A 21,609-nucleotide genomic window follows, 5' to 3' on the forward strand; every position below is an offset into this window, starting at 1 on the left:
CGCAGATAAATAATTTATAATAAATACTTAACTATTATCAGTTTATAGGCTGCTTGCAGAATTTATTATAAATGATTATATAATCAGCTGTTTAATGGCAGGTTCCACTGTGACAACTTTCCCCATATAATATTGGGCATGTTGTCAAAAGATACAAAAGGTCAATGTGTTTTATATTTTTCATTTGAGATTTTCCTAGGCAATAACAGTGGAAAGGTTCATATATTTTTTGTAGACTTTAAAGTTGAAGGTTTTCTCAGTAAGGGAGATGGTCAGAGCCAAGCAGAGTTCACAGGCCTGTGGGGCCAGGGATGGGTGAGCGTACCCAGGTGGAAGATGAACAAACAGCCTGTCAAGGTCAATCACATCCACCCATGTGAAGACCTCTAGCTCTGACAGTCTCTGCCCCAGCAGGAGACTCTCACTAGCCCAGACCCGGGAAGGGAAGGTGCTGGGGGAGCGCTCCTGACAGTCCAAACATGTTAGAACAACAGATATACTTGTATTTCCGTCTGAATACAACAAGTGTGTGTGTGTGTGTGTGTGTGTGTGTGTGTGTGTGTGTGTGTGTGTGTGTGTGTGTGTGTGTGTGTGTGTGTGTGTGTGTGTGTGTGTGTGTGTGTGTGTGTTGTTATGAAGAATGTGTTGGTGTAGATTTAAGGGTGTACAGTATGTCCTTTCCAATGCCAAGAAACCTGTATTAGTCTCTAACAATAACGCTAATGATAAAATTTAAGTGGATATGTGCATATTTTGGTAGACTGAACCTGTAAAAAACATTGATCCTGTTACAAATTTGCGGGGACCAATCACAAACTGGCTTATCCACCTGGCACGCTATTGGCGGGTTTAACACGTTGACGATAGAGAAGCGACCAATCCAATTCCTTTTAACCTCTCGATGATGCTCAATGGCTTCTTTAGTTTAAAACAAATCGCTCGAGTGGGTAAATACTCACTTTCATGTTTTTTTTGCACAACCTGCAAAAATCGCTCGATGCCATTGCTGCTTCTTCAAACCGCTGATCAATGCTACAAACCAACACGTTTGTTGACACGTTTCCTGCCTGGAGTTTTTGCGTCTGATTGGTTGAAGGACTATCCAATTGCATACAGAGTCATTTGAACTATGTCCGTTGATCTCGCCTCTTGTGCATATAAATACAGAGCAGACTCCCCAGACCAGTGTTCAATCTTAAACGTTTGAGCTTGGTCTGGTGATAGCCAGACTAACTATTTGGTCATTTCTACCACAAAAATAAGGCTCTTCAAGATTGAACAGATTTTGAGAATGACTCCATGTTGCACATGCAACTTAAAGGGATAGTTCACCCCAAAATGGAAATTGTCATCATTTACTTACCCTCCAAACATGTTGTTCCAAACCTGTATGAATTTCTTTCTTCTGCTGAACTATTGACTTCCATAGTATGAGGGAAATAATACTATGGGTGCCAATGGGGCCCCATCAACTGTTTGGTTATGCATATACAAGTTTAGAACAACTTGAGGGTGAATAAATGATTTTCATTTTTGGGTGAACTATCCCTTTAAACTCACTATAGTTTGCCATGTAAATCTAAACAAACTAGGCCTTACAATGTGAAAAAATATCAATGTGCAGTTGTTTAACTATTACTTTTCTACCAGACTGACCCTTACAATTTACATAAATTATATGGTTTATATACTTTATAACATTATATTATTTCTTAGGAAAGCTTTGTGTCAAGCAAAGCCATTATGCGATCAAAAGGGTCGTCCTTATATCCTTATATCTTTCAAACACACCTATGCTAATTACTGCATGAATCTAGCGTCGTCATTTGATGTACAAATCATTGTAAAAAAAGGAAAGATACTGTATGACATTTTAACGTGTGGTTTCATAATGGTATTGCTCAGTATATTAAATACCTATATGAAGGTTTTAACTTATCAAACATATCCACCATCCAAACAAGGCTAATAATGCTTATCGGCGTAATTGAGTCTTCAGATGTCATTTTTCAAATGAAGGTCATATCTGGTTAGAGGAGTGGCTTAGCAGTTCCCACTGTATCTTTAGCTCTCTCTATCGTTCTCTCTCTCTTCTCCCCCACTCTCTCTATCTAGAGGGAAATGTAATTACTTTTGGGATCAAGTAAAATAGCAAAAAATGTGGCTGCACTGCGGGCTATCTGTGAGATTAGTCATTTTACAGGAGATGTGTTCTGTAATTAGTTTGCGTCTCTGCGCTACAATATTGAATATCCTACTTTGAACGATTATATTTGATAGCAATAAGGATCCATAACATGCATAAATATAATTCTGTCATTCATAGGCAGTACATCATGAGAAGAGTTTTCAGGAGAATACTTCAGGAGAAAATAAATAAAAATCACTGATTCAGTGAATACATCATTGGGTATTATATAATAATCATGCATATCATGGATTTTGATTTAATAAATTATTTTGTTGAAAAGATTGACAGCCGTGTCCATGATCATCTGTGTAGAACATTTCATAATATTGTATGCCTGAGTAGGCTTTCTTCTTTTACTCTGTAAGGCTCTCTTTTGTCAGGTGAAGTGTATAATATTAATAATAATATCGATAACAATATTGATAACAACAAATATTATTAAACCGTATTATTATTATTATTATTATTATATTTTTACATACTAAAATACTAAAAATAATGATGATAATAATACAATTATTATTTGCATTGTTGTTGTTGCTCTCTTTTGTCAGGTTTTATTAATAATAATTAGTGTTATTATTAATTATTATTACTTATAGTGCTCTCCTTTTTGTTAGGTATTAATAATAATACATTAGTCATTATTATATTATCATATTTGTAAAGACTAAAAACAAACAACTAATAAATAGTATCCACATTTTTATTGATATTCTTATCAATATTGATATTATTATTATCAATATTATTGCTCTCTTTTGTCAGGTATTAATAATAATAATAATAATTTATTATTATTATATTGATAAAGACTAAAACACTTTTCATAATATTGCATGCCTATGCAGGCTTTCTTCCTCTGCTCGATAATGTTCTCCTTTGTCTGGTGACCCGATGACATGAAAAGAGATGGTCACAATAACAGACTATGAGCGTGCGACTGAGTACATTTCACTCAGATATGGCACAATAGACGCAATTATGAGACAAAAGTGTGACGCGTGGCTTTTATGTAATTAGAATCTATTATCAAATGCACACGAATGGCCTTGGTTTCCTCGCCCTCTTTACTGCTGTTCAACAATAGGTTCATCACAATTCTTTAGAGAGAGAGAAAAACACACATAATATGCTGCTTATCAGATCTCACCTTGTGCTGAGCTTCTTGGTCTGGTAACTGTGTCCGTAATTATCTTGCTTTTAGTATTTTGCCAAACCCAGAGAGAGACTCTTATGGCTTGCAGATGCATACAGTATGAGGAACAGTGTTGCTATTATGTCAGGGCCTCCACGAACGCTGTTCCGTTACGCCCCAGTCAGTTCCTTACCTCCGAACACATTATACGTATGGTCATTCACCAGAACATTTGTCTTGAAAACGCTTTGTTCAATTACCAATCAATTTTCCGAACGTTTCCCAGGGCTGAACATTTCAAAACAGATTCCAGTCGAACCTGCGCCCAGAGGACATCTCGAGACCCGGTCCTCTCTCTACGGTATGCGTGTTTTTCTTTGAACAATAAACAACACAATTTTCAAACCAATTTCCCCCTCCCGAAACAATTCGTGTCTAATGGAGCAGGACAGGAAACAGTTCCTTCACTCCTCTTGAAATATTGAAAAAAAGAAAAAAAATCAAAGAAAGTTGTCTCCATGCTGGAGAATACAATGCGAGCTTGATAGAAAACAATAGAACAATCTCTTGACTGGAGACGCGACTCGGGCTCTGATTGTTTCTTCGCCGTGCCTGCTATTGTTTCCAGGAATGCCCCCGCACGCGCTGTGACACAAACAAATTCAAATTCGCATGCTTAGTTTGCACGATTTGCCGTTTTGACAGCCGATCATCGTGCAGTTTATTTGTACACAGCCTCACACGGAGAACGGAACTAGCGTTTGCCTTTTCCAGCGACAACCCGAGAAAAAGGCCTTTGTGTTCCTCGCGCAGGTGTAGCGACAGCAATAAAAGGGATTGAACAAAATGTCCTGTGATTGAAAAACACTTCGTATCAAATTGCTTTTTATTTACATCTGCTCTGATTTTGTGTAGGTTCTTGCTGCTTGTTCTCTTCCCCTTTACAAGATCTAAGTGATCTTCGCTGCAGGGGCTTCTATGTTTCCCTATAGCGCTTTGCTATCACTTTAATGATGAGCCTACAACAGAAGCCACAGTTTGCAGCCACGGGCAGGACAGTTACGGTAGTTCGTCGTAATGTATTGGGACCTGGGATGCAAGAGATAACTTTGGGCCACGGAGGCGATGCTTCCAGCTCCCGTCGTTCCTGTTTGCATCCCCCTGTTACCTTGTGAGCACCGGGGCTTTGAGTTATAGACCTCCTAAAACCACAAAACCCATCATGGAGGTGAGTTGCCCTATCTATCCTCTTATTTCCCCCGCCCTACAAGGTTACCCTAATAGATTCCCTCCCTGACAATACGTACACATGATTATACTGATGCTGTAATAGTTCGCTCCGTTCTCATAACTCTAGCCTCATTTGCTTTGCATGAATAGGCACTATATTAACAATGACATCACAGGTGTGAAGGAAAGTTGTAAAGTCCCCCTGTAGTCAATCATTTTATCCCTTAAAACTCATCTTTGATCACTAAAATTACATATTTAAATGTTTTTTTTCCTTGAATTTTTTTTATTCATGCCTTATAATTGCTTGAATGTAACTCTACACCTTTGCCTCATTTAGTATATGCGGTTCTATGAATATGCAATTTAGCCCCGCCTCCACTCATTCACACCAGCTCAGAGATCCACTCGTTGATGATCACATGTTGACGTGATTGGTTACAAGGTAGTTTGTGACGTCATAAACACCATGATTTCAAACCGCGTTTTTGAGACTGTCTTTGGTTCACTGGAGTTTAAAGGAGAAAATACTCACTGGGGTTAGTATTTCCGTTTTTTAGTTTAGCTTTTTAAACCATTTTTAAACTGGAAGTGGGTGCAAAGGTTGAGAGAAAAATATTTTGGTAACACTATAGTTTTGGGTCCAATTCTCACTATTTACTAGTTGCTTATTAGGATACATATTAGTCAGATATTGGCTGTTTATTAGTACTTATAACGCACACATTAACGCCTTATGACCATATTGGCCATATTCTACATCCCTTAATCCTACCCAATACCTAAACTTAACAACTACCTTACTAACCATTAATAATTTAGGAGTTTATTGAGGAAAAAGTCGTAGTTAATAGTTTGTTAGTGAAAATCGGACCCGAATCTAAAGTGTGACCTTTATTTATTTACTTACATTTATTTGCCAAATGTGATATTGTTGTTTATATTATCAATTTTTTTATCTTAATTTGTATATTATATTAATAATATCATATCATATAATAAATACATTGATATTAATATATGAATTTAATAATATTTCTTTGAAAACCAAAACAGAAATCATAAAGTATGCTTTCCAATAAAATAATAGTAATTAATGTCATGATTTCCAACTAGTATTTTTTATTGTAATATATTATTATTATTATTTATAATTTGCATTTATTTGCTAATGCCTCTTACCTTTATGTTTTAGAAATGGTACCTCACAATATAAATATCATATTTGAGGATTCTTGGCCTTTTTTTGTGATTTTAATTTCTAAAACAAATTTAAAAAAAAACAAAAAAACATTAGACTTGGATTGAAGAATAAACCCAAGCCATATCTTCTAAATATTTTAGAGACTCGATGGTTGGATCTTTGGACTTGGACCAGCAAGTAACCACCCAAAACACCCTAGTAACCACTTATCAATGTCTTAGCAACCACCTAGATCACCCAAGCAAACGCAGTCTATGTATTGATATGAAAATGTTTCAATTGCTTAATACTTTTATTGAAGCAGTTTGTCCCATTGTATCTCTGTGAAATGTGTTTGTGTGAGAGCACTTTAGCCCATGCTTTCATGTAGTGCTCTATAGTAAAGGTAATTGCTTTGATACTGTTCCATGTGTGGGATTTCTTGTACGTTTGAACGACACCGTGCGCATATCTCTGTGTCAATAGCTTGTTGCCTGAAAGTCTATTCATGTTGAAAATGAAGCCAGTGGAGAGGAAAGGAAAGAAAGAGAGAGAGAATTTCTGTCACAAATCTCATCTGTCTGACAGCTGTCATCACTCACTTTTTGCTAGAAAAAAAGACTGGTTTAATTCTGCGGATAGATGGAGAAAATGGTATTGAATAACCCCCTTGGTCAAATATTTTTTTTCAGGATTTCAGGCAGTGTGATAAATTAGGTGCCCCCTGGATCAATACCTGCTTCTTTCTTCATAGCTCAAGATGGGATTTGTCAAAATAGGAACTAAAGGAAAGTCTATTGAGTTCAGTGTCTAGGTGCGACCGTAATTTCTAGAAAAGTTGAAAGCGATAGGAAGATATGCCTATATTTAAGTGTTGTACATGCACATGAGTTTGTGTGGCTATGTGGTGTTAAGTGAAGTGGCTTAATTTTTTTTGGCTTAATTCCAGTCCTGTAATGCAGCGGAATATGTGTATGTATAATAATATTTTTTTTTAAATAGTTGAAAAATATTTAATTAAGTAGCTATTAAGAATTGAAACTCAAACTATGAATGTCAATGGAATAAAATAATGATGATGCATGTCATGATTTTCAACAATCTTTTGAAAGCAGAATGGATTTATTTTTTATTTTTTATACATCATCTGAATGCTGACTAAATAAGCTTTCCATTGATGTGTGTTTGTTAGTATAGGACAATATTTGGCCGAGATACAACTATGAAAATCTTGAATCTGAGGGTCCAAAAAATCACCTTTAAAGTTGTCCATTTATGTTGGCGATTGTGCTGCATCCACTCACAAAAATGATTATTTTATATATTTAAGGTAGGATATGTACAAAATATCTCCATGGATCATGATCTTTACTTAATATCCTAATGATTTTTGGCATAAAAGAAAAATCATTTTGACCCATACAATGTATTGTTGGCTTTTGCCACAAATAAATCCGTGCAACTTATGACTGGTTTTGTGGTCCAGGGTCACGTTTCATTTGTTTTATTTTTATTTTTGTATTTCTCCATTGGGGGTCCCCAGACCCTTTTGAAAACCCCTGTTCTAATGTAAGTGTTCAAGAACTATTAACTATTATAAAAGTAGAAGCATGACTAATCATTTGTGTGCCTGTGTTGGCAGTGATTTTGAAGATGTCATAGAAAATGTATGGGTTGGGAAAATCATAGCTTCTGTCACCAACTTTTATGCTCTCTGCTTTCCTTACTTTACCCTTTCGAAACATTTTCTTATCGCTTCTTTCCTTGTTTTTTCTCCTCAGGTCATGGTTCATGTTTACAAAAAAAAGGAAGCCCATCTACACCGTTCCTAGTATTTCATGAATTTACATTAGGTGTCTTTTTCCCCCCACAATTCCGTGCATGTTAATGGGAGATTCTTAATTAAAATGTCAAGGTAGCGTGATGTCCCTTTACATTTCTTTGCCTCCCTCCACCATCTCGCTCGCTTTGAACCTCCCCAGAGGCCTATTAAGCGCTGGCCGGAGTGATTGAAGTTCAAAGGGGTGAGGCTGAAGATTGTGCCTCTCCTTCCGTGCGTCCCAACATCCTCCCTGCCTGACCTTTAGCAGACAGCCGTCCCGGCTAATGCGCTTGCATATCTAATGAGAGGGTCAGAGATGCCCTGACAGTCTATGCGCGCGATAAGACGCAGCCTCCCACTGCCGGGCTGTCTTTAAATGTTAGATCCTCTCTGAGTCTATCCTTCTCTCGTTCTCTCCCTATCACTCCCTCTGTTCTTTTGTCTCTCTGTTCGAGAAAAAGGTTAGTAGGAAGGACAGGGCACTGCCTGCTTTTCATAAATGGGTAGTTTCTGTCAGCGAGTAGAAGGCAAATTCTAATGAGGCTTTCTCTTACACATGTAATATAGTTTTGGCCTCATAAATCACGAGCTGTTGGAGGCATCAATGATGTTTATGTGGCCATTAACAGTTGGGCTTGCACTGATTGTTTGATGTCCTTGCCAGGCTGCTGAGATGGTCAAGGTGGATTGCTCTTTCAAAAGAGGGCAGTAATCTCTTTACAGAGGGGCTAGTTGTGCTGCTATTACTTGTTTGGTGTTTGGCAGTGTTCACCAAGTCCAGTTCAGATAGTGATTACTGAACACAAGTCACGTTTATTTCGAGAAATCGTTTTTTAAAGTTCTTCTCAGTAAGCTCTGTAGTCACATGCGCATGTAAATACATCGCAGCATAATATCCTCAGCTCTTTTCCATGCAATGAATGGAGATTTCAATCTCAGAAAGGGTGCAAAAGGTCCATAAAATATCATAAAAGGGGTAAATATAACTCTAAATCGCAAGTAGTCTAAAGCCAATGCAAAAGTTTTAGATAGAAACGGACAAACAATTTTCAATAATTGCTAAATAATTAAATAGGCCGTATTGGTTTTGGGGTCTACTATAGTTTTCATGCTTGAATGTCCAAAAAGCAGCTTATTTTTCAGATATTTTACATTGATGCAGCACCTCTCTTCGCAGTCTGTCACTAACGTTCTGTTTAGTTCCTGTCTCTGTGAAGCCCCTCCCTCTAAAAAGCACAATGCGCTCTGATTGGTCAGCTGGACCAGTGTGTTGTGTTTGGTCAACTGCTTTGTTTGCGGTTCGGAAATATCCTTACCGTTACCGTAAAGTTTCAACGTAGGCCTACTATTAACTACTGTATCAGGTCTCGCCCCTTTTTTGCATACGCCTTGAGCGGGAATTATTTAAATGAGGAATATTGTGAAATGTACATTCTTGGAGGAAAACTCAATATTACAATTCAGTGAGTTCAGAAACGCATATAAAGAGTAACCCCCCTTTGGAGTTGACTGTAGATTGTAACTTTTATTTAACATTTTGACCATAGAAGACTTGGAATATAGTGTACAAGCTGAGTGGACTACTTTATTTCTGTATATTAAATATATATTCACACTGACATCAGAATCCTCTCTTTTATCACCACCACCCTGTCATAGAGTTTACACTAGACTTTTATTGTGTAATTTCCTGACGCCCACCTGTTTAGCGTTGATGCGCTTGCATTGTCCATTTTTTATGATTACTATACATCAAGTCAGTGAAATTGACAAGTCAGTTAATATTAGCATATTTCTGAGTACACATGCCCGCAGACTTGTGAGGTAATCTATGAATAATTCATCTCTGTTTTTTTTTTTTTTTTTAAGAGCAGCATCAATGAGTCACATCTGTGTATCTCAGCCTTGAAGTGTGTGACAAACTTTAAGATTAGAAAAATACCTTTTCCTGGAAGTGAATGCATTTCATGTTGTCGATGCTACAAGTCACGTTCGGTTCTTCCTTCATCAGGGATGAAGCCTCCCCTGATAAATCTCTCCCTGCTGCTCTTTGGCCCCTCTGGCGTACCTGCAGGCCTTCGCTGAGACCGCCTGCCCGGGACCTGCAACTTTTCTTCTGACCCCCTCTCAGACAATTATCCCCGAGACTGCCATCGAGCTTCACCGTCGGCCCTGTTTAATGAAGTGTGCAGCCGTGGCTAGGCCCGTAATCACTGCAGTATGCAAACGTTCACCTTCTACGGCTCATCACCGGAGATTACATTCACAAATCAATGAGGGGTGCCTCGCCCTAAAAACGCTACATTTCATTCGCGTGCCGCGGGTTATAGCTTATCTTCAGCCCTTTGTGTTGACAAGCATGGCCTGCGCAATGTTTCGGGGGATGGGGGGTGGTTTCCGTTCGCTGTTTTAGAGGCGGCCGTGACCCCCGGACGAGGTTGGCGTAAACCGGCCGTCGGCTGTAAATGCATTTGTCCTTTTAAAATCGAATCATTCGCCATACTCAAGCTGCTAAAATTCCAATCAAGAACCAAATGCCGTCTCCATTTCATGCCTTAGATATTAAAAACCGAGACTCTGTAATCTTAGACCTGCAAGGAACATAACCTGAGCTATAAGAGCGCGCGCACACACACACAAGCGTGTGCGCGTGTACAGACAGAGCTGTGTTCAGCACTATCCCCTGCTTCACTGGTCCTATCTTATTAAAGGCTGTCGGTGCAGCTACTGAGGAGCTATCATAAGCTTTTCATTATTGACTGAGAAAATATGATAATTTGGAAATCAAATGCTGCCTTCCAAAGGCTCCGCTGTCACTTTCAATTTTAGATTCTCTCCTCCACTTATATGAGCAATGTGATAGTGGCGACTTCATACGCTTCTCAAGTTTCCTTCTCCATTTTGTACATTTATTTATTTATTTATTTGTGTGCCTGTGTTTTTTTTTTTTTTAATTACAATGTTATAATTGAGGTCTCTCACCTATTGCACCTTGGTAAAAAAAAAAAAAAACACTAAAACAAATTTAATTAAAAGCTGTATCTCCTTTCATAGCTGAAATTGAATTATGTTTGAAGTGGAAGAGATTGCAAACTGACAACATGTTTTCTTTATTAACTCCCCTCCTCTCCATTTCATTTTCTTTCCTGGGAACACCTGACAAAATTTCCATGCAATTTAGTTTTTTTATCGTTCTTTTTTTACACTTCGCTAATTTAACAGTAATAATCTTATGAGTCAAGAGAAAGTCATTTGCCATTTCATACAGTAGGTGGAAATGCGGCCCTGAATGCTATTAAAACGAAACCGATAGGCCTGAAATGTTTTAATGAATAACCGATAACAGTATTTTCAACTGCGCCGGGGATTCTTTTTGCTGTGTCCCAATTCGACTTCATATGCTATGCCATGAAAGTATTCTCTTTTTGAGAATTGGGTGTATAGCAGAGTAGTCAAGCTTTGGGACATACTTCCAAATTATAAAATTGCACTCTGTCGCATAGTTACAGTACGTGCAATTTGTCACTGTAAACCGGCCTGTCAATCATCCTGTCACACAGTATAAGCACTTCACATATAGAACCCTCATTTATATAAACATTCCACGTTTTATTTAATTAAATGTACACAACTCAAACTATTCGAAAAAAATCTGTCAACCATATTGGAGACAAACAAGTAGAACATTGATCTGCTAGTGCATCAGAGGAAAATTCAGCTTATGATTTTTGCATTATGATCCATTTAATAGTGTCCAAACTTGTTCTGCTATAGTTAGTATCTTTATAAGAGATATTAGGTTAGATATTGACTTATTAAATCAAGCCCTTCACTCACACGCACCATGCTTGGAGTTATTTTTATTGTGTTTGTAGTTCTAAAACAAATCCTCCTCAAAAGCACAATGGGTTCTGGGCAATATTAGCCATTAGAGTGTGCATGGATCCACATTTCCTGAAATAATAGACCATTCGTGGACTTTTAGCAATATTTTCTCAACACACTGTGCTTTGGGACACACTTATTCTAATCTCACATGCTATTTAGGATGGATAGTATGCACATTGGGATGCAGGGTCTTTCTATACATCCGTCACCCCATCCAAAGCATCATATATTACGTCTATAGTACCACTATTCGCACTCATCCCTAGGATTCCCGGAAATCCCGACATAATCCTTGCTGTGGCATATTCCGGGCCAGCCGGAAACATATCAGGCCCTGCTGAGTAATTCTTTCACCCCCGCCATCCTCTTGGTGCTGGATTGTGCTGACTCTAGGAAGTGTGATAGCCTGTAAGCTTCCCTCTGTCGGGATAAGGAGCCAGGCCTTTTTCCCAGGACAGCGCTGAGGTAAGAGGGGAAGAGCTTCTCCGGCTGGCCAGCGGAGCCCAGGATAAGCTTGATCCGTGCTAATCCTTCACACACGCCGCTCCTCGCAGATAATGGCGGCACTCTCTCTAGTCCTTATCAATCCGGCGCTGCTGCGGCATTACCTGGTGTGCGCTTGGCCTGATGGGAGATTTCTTGCTTAAATCCCATGCGGTGGTTGCTATGGTGTGCGGGGGAGACGAGAAATGAAAACAGGCTAATTCGTGAGATTATTTTTATTAGGGATGATAATCAGGCGACCCAAAACTAAAGGTCTGGAAGGATTAGACAAGAAATGGGAATTAATCTTCGGAACATAAAAGGGGTTCTGCCTTTTTTTTGGGCCTTGTTTACCTCAAATAATAATATATTTAGAAGTGCTTTTCGCACTAATGGCATATGCTTTTGGCGTAATGAACCTGGTGATTTATCCTGGTTCGGCTAATATTCAACCTAGACCTGCTATTAACATTCAAGCATTCGGGATGCACTTAAAGCGATGCTCTTCTAATGAGAAGCTTTTGGATTTGTGTGATCAGTAAACCTCCTTTGTACCTATTCCCTGATAACCCAACATAAATATTCATGAGCGCATAACTCTGTCTCTTTTCTTATAGGCCCCTTCGCTGATTGGCTGAATAACCTCACTACAAGGAAAGTGTAAGTGAGAAATCTGTCAGGTTAATGCTGTTTGGTGTCTCTTGTAATTTCAGGCATATAACAATGACTTAATCAGCATTTATGGAGAGAAACCACATCTGTGCTGGATGGGACCTGTAGGTTGTTATGGAAAACAGATGCATTTACGGCCACAGGGAGTCTCTCTCTCTCTCTCTCTCTCTCTCTCTCTCTCTCTCTCTCTCTCTCTCTCTCTCTCTCTCTCTCTCTCTCTCTCGCGGCAAGATCTTAAGCAGAGAAAAGTGAAACGTGGAGAATTGGTGGAGGCGAACGGAGGTGAGCTAATGGATCAAAATTACCCCCGTCTGAAAGTTTTGACGAACGCTGACGAAATTGCTTTTCTTCCCCTCTCTCCCCAACCGCCCCCCTCCCCCCTTCTCAATAGGAGACGCAGACAGAGAAATCCATCTGTAACACAGGCATTGTCATCGCCTTGCAATTTACACCCATTCCTCTCAACAGTGGTTCTTGTGCTTGATGGCGTGATAAATTAATCTTTTTCTGTGCCACTGCGTCGATTCTTTTAAAAGAATACATTAAGGGGCGTTAGAGACTTTTTTCTTTTTTTTTTCCCTCCCGGAGTAAACATTTTTTCTTTCTTTCTCTCTCTCAGTCACCATGACAAATCATATTCTCTGGAGATGAAGAGAAAAGGCCATGGAAATAGGAAAAATGAGAGAAGGATGGAGGAATGGAGAGGCAAAAAGCCATTTTTGGAAAGCCGTCGTGCCAGCCGGATCAGTCTGAGCGCTGTGTTTGACAGAGTGCTCTGTGGAAACCATCACACACACTGCCGATGATAGTTGTGGTTGTTGTTGAAGAATTAAGTATGACCTTCACTCTAATTGTGTTAGACATTGGAAGGAAAGCGTCTAATCATCAATCACTCAGCAGTCAGCAGCGTGGAAAGATCACCCAACTCAAACACAGCAGGGACAAACAACAGCATGCGGGGCTGTGACTATACCGGCCCACCTTTACCATTGCCGCCAGGATTGTCCTCCGCTTATAATCTCCAAGTGCTGCTGTTTTAATGGCCTACTGTATGTGGCAGGAAGGTTTCTCAGCTGGTGGGTTGTAACCCATTATTGTATAATACATATTAAAAAAGGAGTATGCTTAATTTTATTTTATTCATGGTTTATATTTATTATTTGTATATGTAGAAGCCCCTCTGTGTAGAAGCACCTATGTAGTCCTACTTGTAATTCCTCCGTGGGTTTCAAAAAAGTTGTGAACTGAACTAAAACTCACAGGAACTATATAATCATTCACTTTTATAATGTCAAAATAAATGTAGATTTGTCAAAAGGAGGAGAGAAAAAAAAAGGAGGAGAAAACATCTTTATATTTTGATTAAAAGCCTGTGAGTTCAATCAGACTCTTCTCTATGTTGAACGCATGACCGTGACGTTTATAGTTTCATGCTCTGCCACAAAATCTTTACAGGACCATTACCATCCGAGACACCAACACATTGCACACCATGGGCTCCTCTTTGAAACCATGAACAAAACTGCGCAAGGTAGGACAAAGTCATGATTACATAAAATATGGGTTTCAGCATAATTTGTGTTGTGTTGTGTTGTACTGTAAATGTTATATTTTTGGACTTTTGCCTTTTATTTTGGCAGGACTGTTCAAAAAAAGACAGGAAGAGATAGGAGAGAAGAGAGGGGAACGAGGCTAGTAAATGACCACGAGATGGTACTCAAAGTCAGGTTGTGCTACAGTACAGTTGTACTACAATACAGTACAGTAAGGCTTTTAATGTTTTTGAAATAAGTATCTTATGTTACCAATGACTAGCATAATTGGTCCCACTTTATATTAAGTGGCTTTAACTACTATGTACTAACATTGAAATTAATAATTTGATACAATGGACTTATTGTGTACATATGTTTTTACATTGTACTTATATTTTAAAAATACCTTCTTGTAATTACAGCTGTAATTAATGTATGTAATTACATTTGTACCACACAGTTGACCCTTCCCTTACACCTTAAACCACCCTTAAACCTACCCATATCAGCACACCTGTCCCTAACCTTACCCGTATCACACCTCAATAACAGAAAAAGTATTTTACAATACAACATGAACACAATAAGTACATTGTACTTATTTTTCGATGTAAGTACATAGCACTTAAAGCCACTTAATATAAAGTGGGACCCAATAGGTCGATCAAAATTACAGTAAAATATTTTATATTCTGACTATTTAAAATAACTATTCTATGTTAATATATTTAAAAAATGTGATTTATTCCTGTGGCTTTTTAATTTTTTTATTGTGATAAATGTTAAAAACAGTTGTGCTGAAAGTCCCCATGTTTTTGGCTTTTAGTATGAGTATGTTAGCCTTACTGTTCCCTACACTTAATGCTGCGCTTAATTCAAACATTGGGAAAACCTTATTCTTCGCGTGTCTTTGTGCCCTTGACTTCAACTTATTTGACTATCGTGGGTGCAAGGGCGTGTGGTTATACGATGATGCCCCAGTCCGAAGAGATCTCTTCCCTGGAGCTCATCGTCACTTAAAAAGTCAGCTCTCTTCACCAAGCCGTGCAAACTAACATCCATGCTGGTGGGGAAGTCTGGTTTCAGGTTAGTGTCACGTGAACCGGCACACTAACGGAGGACACTGCGGCTTTACCGAGTTCAACTTCTCTGGCCGAGCTGTCTGTGATATAAACAGAATGCTATTGGCTATTTTTTTAAATGGGAGGAGCTTTTCGATATGTCCCTCCCTGTCTACCTGTTTCAGTGGAAATTACGTCAACACATTGAATAATGCTACATGTTTCAAGGCACTTCAGTGGGCCTTTAATGTTTTTGTGGAAACAGTATTCAAATGGCCACGCACACACTGTAAAGATTCAGGTGTGACAACCACATTTAAATGCAGTATTGTTCCGTGCGTGTAAGGAATACGACTCACTCCCAAAACTGAGATGATTGAAACTGTAGTAACCCTAGCAACTTTTTTGGCATCTTGCGTTTGCTGCTATTCTGACTAAAGAAATATTACAGCCACAAAAGACTTGTTGTGTTCAGCAATTTTAACTAAAGCATAGTCAACGGAGGCGTCTTGTTTTGTTTATGCTCGGAAAGGCACCTACACTTGCAGTGTTGCCATGTTCACTAATTATAAGCCTTTTTGGGCTTGTTGTTTAAGCTTGGCTCATAAAGCGATCACGTTTATGGAGTTATTAAAGTGAGCAAGTGCAGGTCATGATATTTTGATAGTTTCAGCATAAAGCATTTGGATTTATTTCAGTTTATTGTGAGCTTGTTCTTTTTCGGTTTTTCTAGCGAGATCTGGCAACACGTATGATTCAGAGCTCCCTGTGATTTCTTGCACATAAAGAAGAGAGAAACATGATGCATTTTACCCAAATTGACAACCAAATTTAGCTGCAGTGTGTACGAGGCCATGAATAGAAAGTGCAAACGTATTTATATATGTCTCCTGTCACTTTTGATTAATTTAATGCATTCTCTCTGAATAAAAGTATTAATTTATTTAAAGGGAACCTATTATGCTTCTTTTTACAAAATGTAATATAAGTCTCAGGTTTCCCCAGAATGTGTCTGTGAAGTTTCAGCTCAAAATACCCCAGATAATTTATAATACCATGTTGTAAATGCCCATATTTTAGTGGATAGAGCAACATGCTGTTTTCGTGCCTGTATCTTTAAATGCAAATGAGCTTTCCAGAAGAGGGCGGAGCCTTTACAGCTCGTGCCTGGGAAACTAACATAAAAACATCTGTTTGGTTTTGATTATCATCTCTATCGCGGTCACGCTCACGTGACACTGCAGTTCTTCATCATCGCGAAAGTTTATCTGCGTGCGTTTCAAAGCCATATCAGTCTAAACTTATGATGTATGGTTTTCTGAGCACACAGATCCGAAGCACGTGCACAGAAAGCTGGATATCAGATGGTGCTTCCCGTGAGTATTAAAATAAGTTCTCTTCTTGCGCTTTTAATTTTAATACTGTTGTACCAAATATCCAATATAGAGCCAAACTAGTTGAGAACCACTGTTGTGCCTGCCTGGCGTGCAGTAAGAATCAGGCTGAATATCCATCCTGATCCTTATTTTAAATCTCCCTAGAGAAAAAGAGAGAGAGAGAGCGAGAGAGAGAGAGAGAGAGAGAGAGAGAGAGAGAGAGAGAGAGAGAGGCAGGCAGGCAGGTGAAGCATGGGGCCGAATGCAGATGTGACGCAAGTTCAGAGGGCTTGTGCTCCCTGCGGACATCCCTCTGCCTCCGAGCAGCAATAGCGCATCACTTACCCAAGCCCACTGCGGTGCCCCACTCATAAAAGACTCACTTTTAAGGGGATGAGAGGCAAATAAATCTCCTTTACTGGGGTTATAAAAGTAAAATGCAGGATTAAGGCTGCCCTGCACAACCAGTGCACATACACAAACATATATATACATCATTTCCCTCTTTTTTTTCCAGAGCATAACCTACTGTGATTTCAAAGTGACCCCCACGGGGTCCTCAGGACACGTTTTGAATGTCAACATATGGTGGACAGCTGGAATAAGGCCTTTAGGACACACCGCCATGAGACGAGGTCAATTTACTTTGAGTGACCATAAAGAACCAATACAGTTTTGATCTGTCTGCCCGTATGTGTCTGCAGATATGCGCAGATCTATTTTTATTCCTGACAGTTTTTTCATGCCGCTGCTTTAACCACAGCTCGCTTTAGATGGATCCACTTTCTTTCCCTTTTTTTTCCCCTCACGCTCTTTCCCTCTCTATCCCTCAGCTCCCTATCTCTATTTAAATACAAATGGAGGGCTCTTAAAAAAGAAATTGTCCTCAAAATGCTGGAGTCCCTGTTGTATTTCACACTCAGGGAGCATGTCGCACCAGCCGCACACGTGTTGAAAGTGTGTGCCGAGAATTATTGGCGCCTGTGCCTCGTTTCCAAGGTTACAGGTTATTATTGGTTTGAGTGGGCTTCACGTGGCATGATGCAGCACTGGCTCTGAGAGGTGTTTATGGCAGCAGAAAAGGATCCAAATTTTAAAAGCAGCATTAGAAGGTTTGGCCCAGAGCACATGTTGTGAGTTGTGAGCTCATGACCTGTACTATTTATTTGAGATAAACTGATTTATTTCCCTGATACTTAGTCACAGTGATTTGCATTCTTTATAGGTGCCTACTCCTTCCCTTCAACTGGTTTTGTTGTGTCTCTTTGAGGAACAGTGGCCAGAGAGGTGAATTGATTTACTTGATGTGTGTTTGGAGGTTGCTTCAGATTATTTTTAGATGAGTACAGAGCATCCGGATCAGAATGTCCACGCAGGCACAAACTGAATGGCATGTTCCTCTTTAGAGTTTTGAGCCAAGTGAATTTAAATGCAATATCCAAAAATAAATAAATATTTTTTTCCCCCTATGAATGCATTAAATTGATCAAAAGCGTTAATTGACCCTTCGCAGGGAGCTTGATTGACAGGTGATCTGACCAATCATACTTCGCCATCCGCCATTTTGTCCAACAAAGCAGTCAGGAGAGTCTAACATTGATTAGAGTGAAAAGATTAACATTGGATTTGAACTTGATAAACGGAGTGTACTGACGTCTTTCCGCGGTTAAAACATCTTGATCGGTTCACGAGCAGCTTTAGCTCTACAGCGATCTGACAGACACATTAAAGAGCCACAAAACGGTATTTATTGTTTCAATTTATTTTAAAAAATGACCAAATTTGAAAAGTGAGACTTTGTTTAATACGTTTAATATCAAAAGTAACCGAAAAGTAGCCTGGTCTGTCCTGTCTGTCAGCGTGTTATCAGTCTCCTCTCTGCTCCGCGATGTATTTCTCACTGCGTGAGAACATGGTGTGGCGTGAGAGCGGCGTAGCTTGTTGGGCATAGCGACAGTAACTAAGGGGGGCGGGTCTTTGCGAACGGTCAATTAAAGGCTCGTTCACACCAATAACAATAATATCATCTATCAATTTTAGCGTCCACACCAGCAGACGATATCTTTCAGTTTATTTTAAGCGTTCACTTGAAATGCTCAACTTCTTTAAAGCAGGGTGGATTCTGATTGGCTGTCAAATTTGTTGTTGTTCTTTAGATGGTAAAAAATATCCAACAATATGTTTATCGGCACCGTTATAGTTGTGGTGTGGGCTCTGCTATTCTTTTATATTTAGAATGTAAAAATGATATATTTTTCGTCATTGTTATAGTTATCCTCCTTGCTGTGAACAGTCCTTTTAGACTTCTTGTTGTTACAAAAGATTTCAAATATATATACTGTACATATATGATTTGATTTGGCCTCAATATGAACTGAGCTATTCTATCCACGTATATACATGTCAGTAATTGTCCTTGTGTCTTTATTTATGTCTCCTAAAGAATGTTTAGGGAAAGCATCTGACGCAGAGTTGATAGTTAAATGAAACACCTGAGAATTCCATTAAGTCTCTTGAGCTGTGAAAAGAGCAATAAGCCTTTCCTCTGAGAAACGATTGGATGTTTTAAATTGAACAGCAAACGAACTGACGTCCTCAAAAGACAACAAGATTCGATGGCAAAGATGAGAGAAATGGATCTGTGAGGTTTTGTGACCACAGAGCAGGACTCCCGTCGAGAAGGACTGAAGCGTCTGTCTGTGTTTGGCTGGCTTCAGGGGGCAGGTGCGTGGCAGGCTCCAATCCTTTCGCTATGCTTTCTCCTCCTGTACGTCTTTGTACAATGAGAAAGCGAGGAGGGGGGGAGAGGGACCTTGTGAAGACGAAGCCTCCTGCAAAGAAGCAATTAACAGCATAGCCCTGTCAAATTCTCTCTCTCTCTTTCTCCTCAGTCTCCTCTAACAAGGCCACGAAATGACTCACCTCTCATTGGGCGGGTGAGATGCCCTGAGAAACAGCACAGAGCATCACACCAGAGTATTTTTTTTAACTTTTCAGAACCACCGAGATTCATTCCTCCTCGTCTTCAAGACTCTTCTGTGAAAATGAATGCAGTCGGCCAAGGTCAGTAATACGGTGATCTTGTGCAAAACTCGGAATATGAAATATAAACCTAGCAGCTTTAATGTAGAGGAGAGGAAGTAGAAATCCCTGGTTGGAAGCTTGGATTGTGAAAACCACTCTCATTGCGTGTTATGTATGCATATGTGCGATGCAAACACATGAATTATGCATTGCATAAATGACAGCAATGACGGGACAGAACTCGAGTTCTGTTCAACAGCTGAACTGAAATGGCAGAGGACTGTGTTAGTCCGTAGAATTCTTTGGGAAGATCCCCCTTCAACCCCATGTGATGCTATTTTGTGATGCATATCATTGTTGTGATAAAACTATAAATTGCTTAACAACACGGCATGTTGTGAGAGTAGATTTGCATGCAGTTGCTGAGCAGATTACTTACAGAACAACTTTGACCAGAAAGGTTAAGTTCGTGCTGATCATTGAATGAAGTGTGTGTGTGTGTGTGTGTGTGTGTGTGTGTGTGTGTGTGTGTGTGTGTGTGTGTGTGTGTGTGTGTGTGTGTGTGTGTGTGTGTGTGTGTGTGTGTGTGTGTGTGTGTGTGTGTGTGTGTGTGTGTGTGTGTGTGTGTGTGTGTGATGGGTAGGTTTAGGGATAGGGGCAGTGTAAGGGGATAGAATATACAGTTTGTACAGTATAAAAACCATTACGCCTATGGAATGTCCTCACAAGGATAGAAATGAAAAACTGTGTGTGTGTGTGTGTGTGTGTGTGTGTGTGTGTGGAGGGGCAGGTATATCCTATGTTGCAATATCTGCAATCCTTGTCCTTATGGGACATTTTTGGTCCCCATGAGGAAAACATAAATTATGTTTTTCGATAAGAGTACACCTTTTGTACTGTACAAAAATCATTATGTCTTTGGAAAGTCCGCATAAAACATTTTCACTTTGGGGTTATATGTATATATATATATATATATATATATATATATATATATATATATATATATATATATATATATATATATATATATATATCACACCATAAATAAATCTCCACCATGCCTTCACATAAACCCTTTTTGGGTTCCACTTTTTTGGAGCCTATGTACTGTATGCACTTGTATGTTATTAGAGAACTATCACACATAACTGATCCAGAGTAGGTTTGAAAATGGATTAGAAATGATCAGACTGCACAGGGACTGCCGCACTCTCTCATGCAGTTTCATAATTCAGAGATTCATCAACTGTTTTAGTGTTGCATCAATTCACCGTTCATTACAAAGGTCTTGAATTGTGTTTTGTCTCATATGGTATAGCACATTACCCATTACCTTGAATATGATATATGGTAATTTGACAGATACTAGATTATAAGCAAATGAAAAGTTAATTTTAGAAATGTGCTGGAACAATTTTGTTGAACTCGATGATAAAAAAAGGTTTATAAGACAGTTTTGCATTCTAGTAGCCTACTCCTGCATGTAAACACCAAAAAACTATTAGATCCCATTTTTTATTATTTCTCATATCACTTGTCAAAATATTTGATTACAAGTGGCAGGTGAATTAGGATTTAACTTTTAAAAATACATTATATTATCTCCCCTTTTCACTGTTCTCATCTATTTGACATCTTAAAAAAAAAAAAAAAAAAAACGGTTTCCGGAATATATCAGTCCAGGCTCGCGGGCCTGAAAACAGGGATATATTCTGGCCGCCATTTTTCGTTAAGATGTAGACAGTGAAGATAAGTGAAGTGTGAGGATTTTGTGTATGTATGCATGTGTGTCTGTGTTTGTATGCCGTCGCCACTGCTCTCTGCCAAAGGGAGGAGGGACCGTGTGTAATTTGGCTGCGGGAAGAGCGGCAGAAAACAATTATGTGCACGAGGTGGCCGCGGAGATGAGGCAATCGGCGCACGCTGTAATGGAGAGGACGGCTGACACATGGGCTTTATCCTGCTCTGGTATTGTTTGAATGTGGGCAAAATTACTCCGCTAT

General features: G+C 39.1%; 2 long non-coding RNA genes across 4 annotated transcripts in view; both read left to right on the top strand.

Moving 5' to 3' along the window:
- LOC306985048 overlaps positions 1 to 14,139 on the top strand; it is a 57,440-nt gene extending 43,301 nt beyond the window's left edge. Inside the window, exons 3-5 of one of the 3 annotated variants that reach the window (XR_013794739.1) lie at positions 12,553 to 12,889; positions 13,227 to 13,683; positions 14,063 to 14,139. This is a non-coding gene — a long non-coding RNA (uncharacterized lncRNA). Of the gene's footprint in view, positions 1 to 12,552; positions 12,890 to 13,226 lie in introns of all 3 variants that reach the window. The other 2 variants (XR_013794737.1, XR_013794738.1) reach the window with 2 other exon arrangements.
- Positions 14,140 to 14,251: 112 nt separating this feature from the next.
- LOC306985000 lies at positions 14,252 to 19,920 on the top strand. The gene is made up of 3 exons (XR_013794717.1): positions 14,252 to 14,371; positions 19,023 to 19,303; positions 19,471 to 19,920. It is a non-coding gene; the product is annotated as an uncharacterized lncRNA (long non-coding RNA).
- The last annotated feature ends 1,689 nt before the right edge of the window (positions 19,921 to 21,609 follow it).

Source organism: Phoxinus phoxinus (genome assembly GCF_949152265.1).
Source record: "Phoxinus phoxinus genome assembly, chromosome: 17".
Classification (NCBI taxonomy): domain Eukaryota; kingdom Metazoa; phylum Chordata; class Actinopteri; order Cypriniformes; family Leuciscidae; genus Phoxinus; species Phoxinus phoxinus.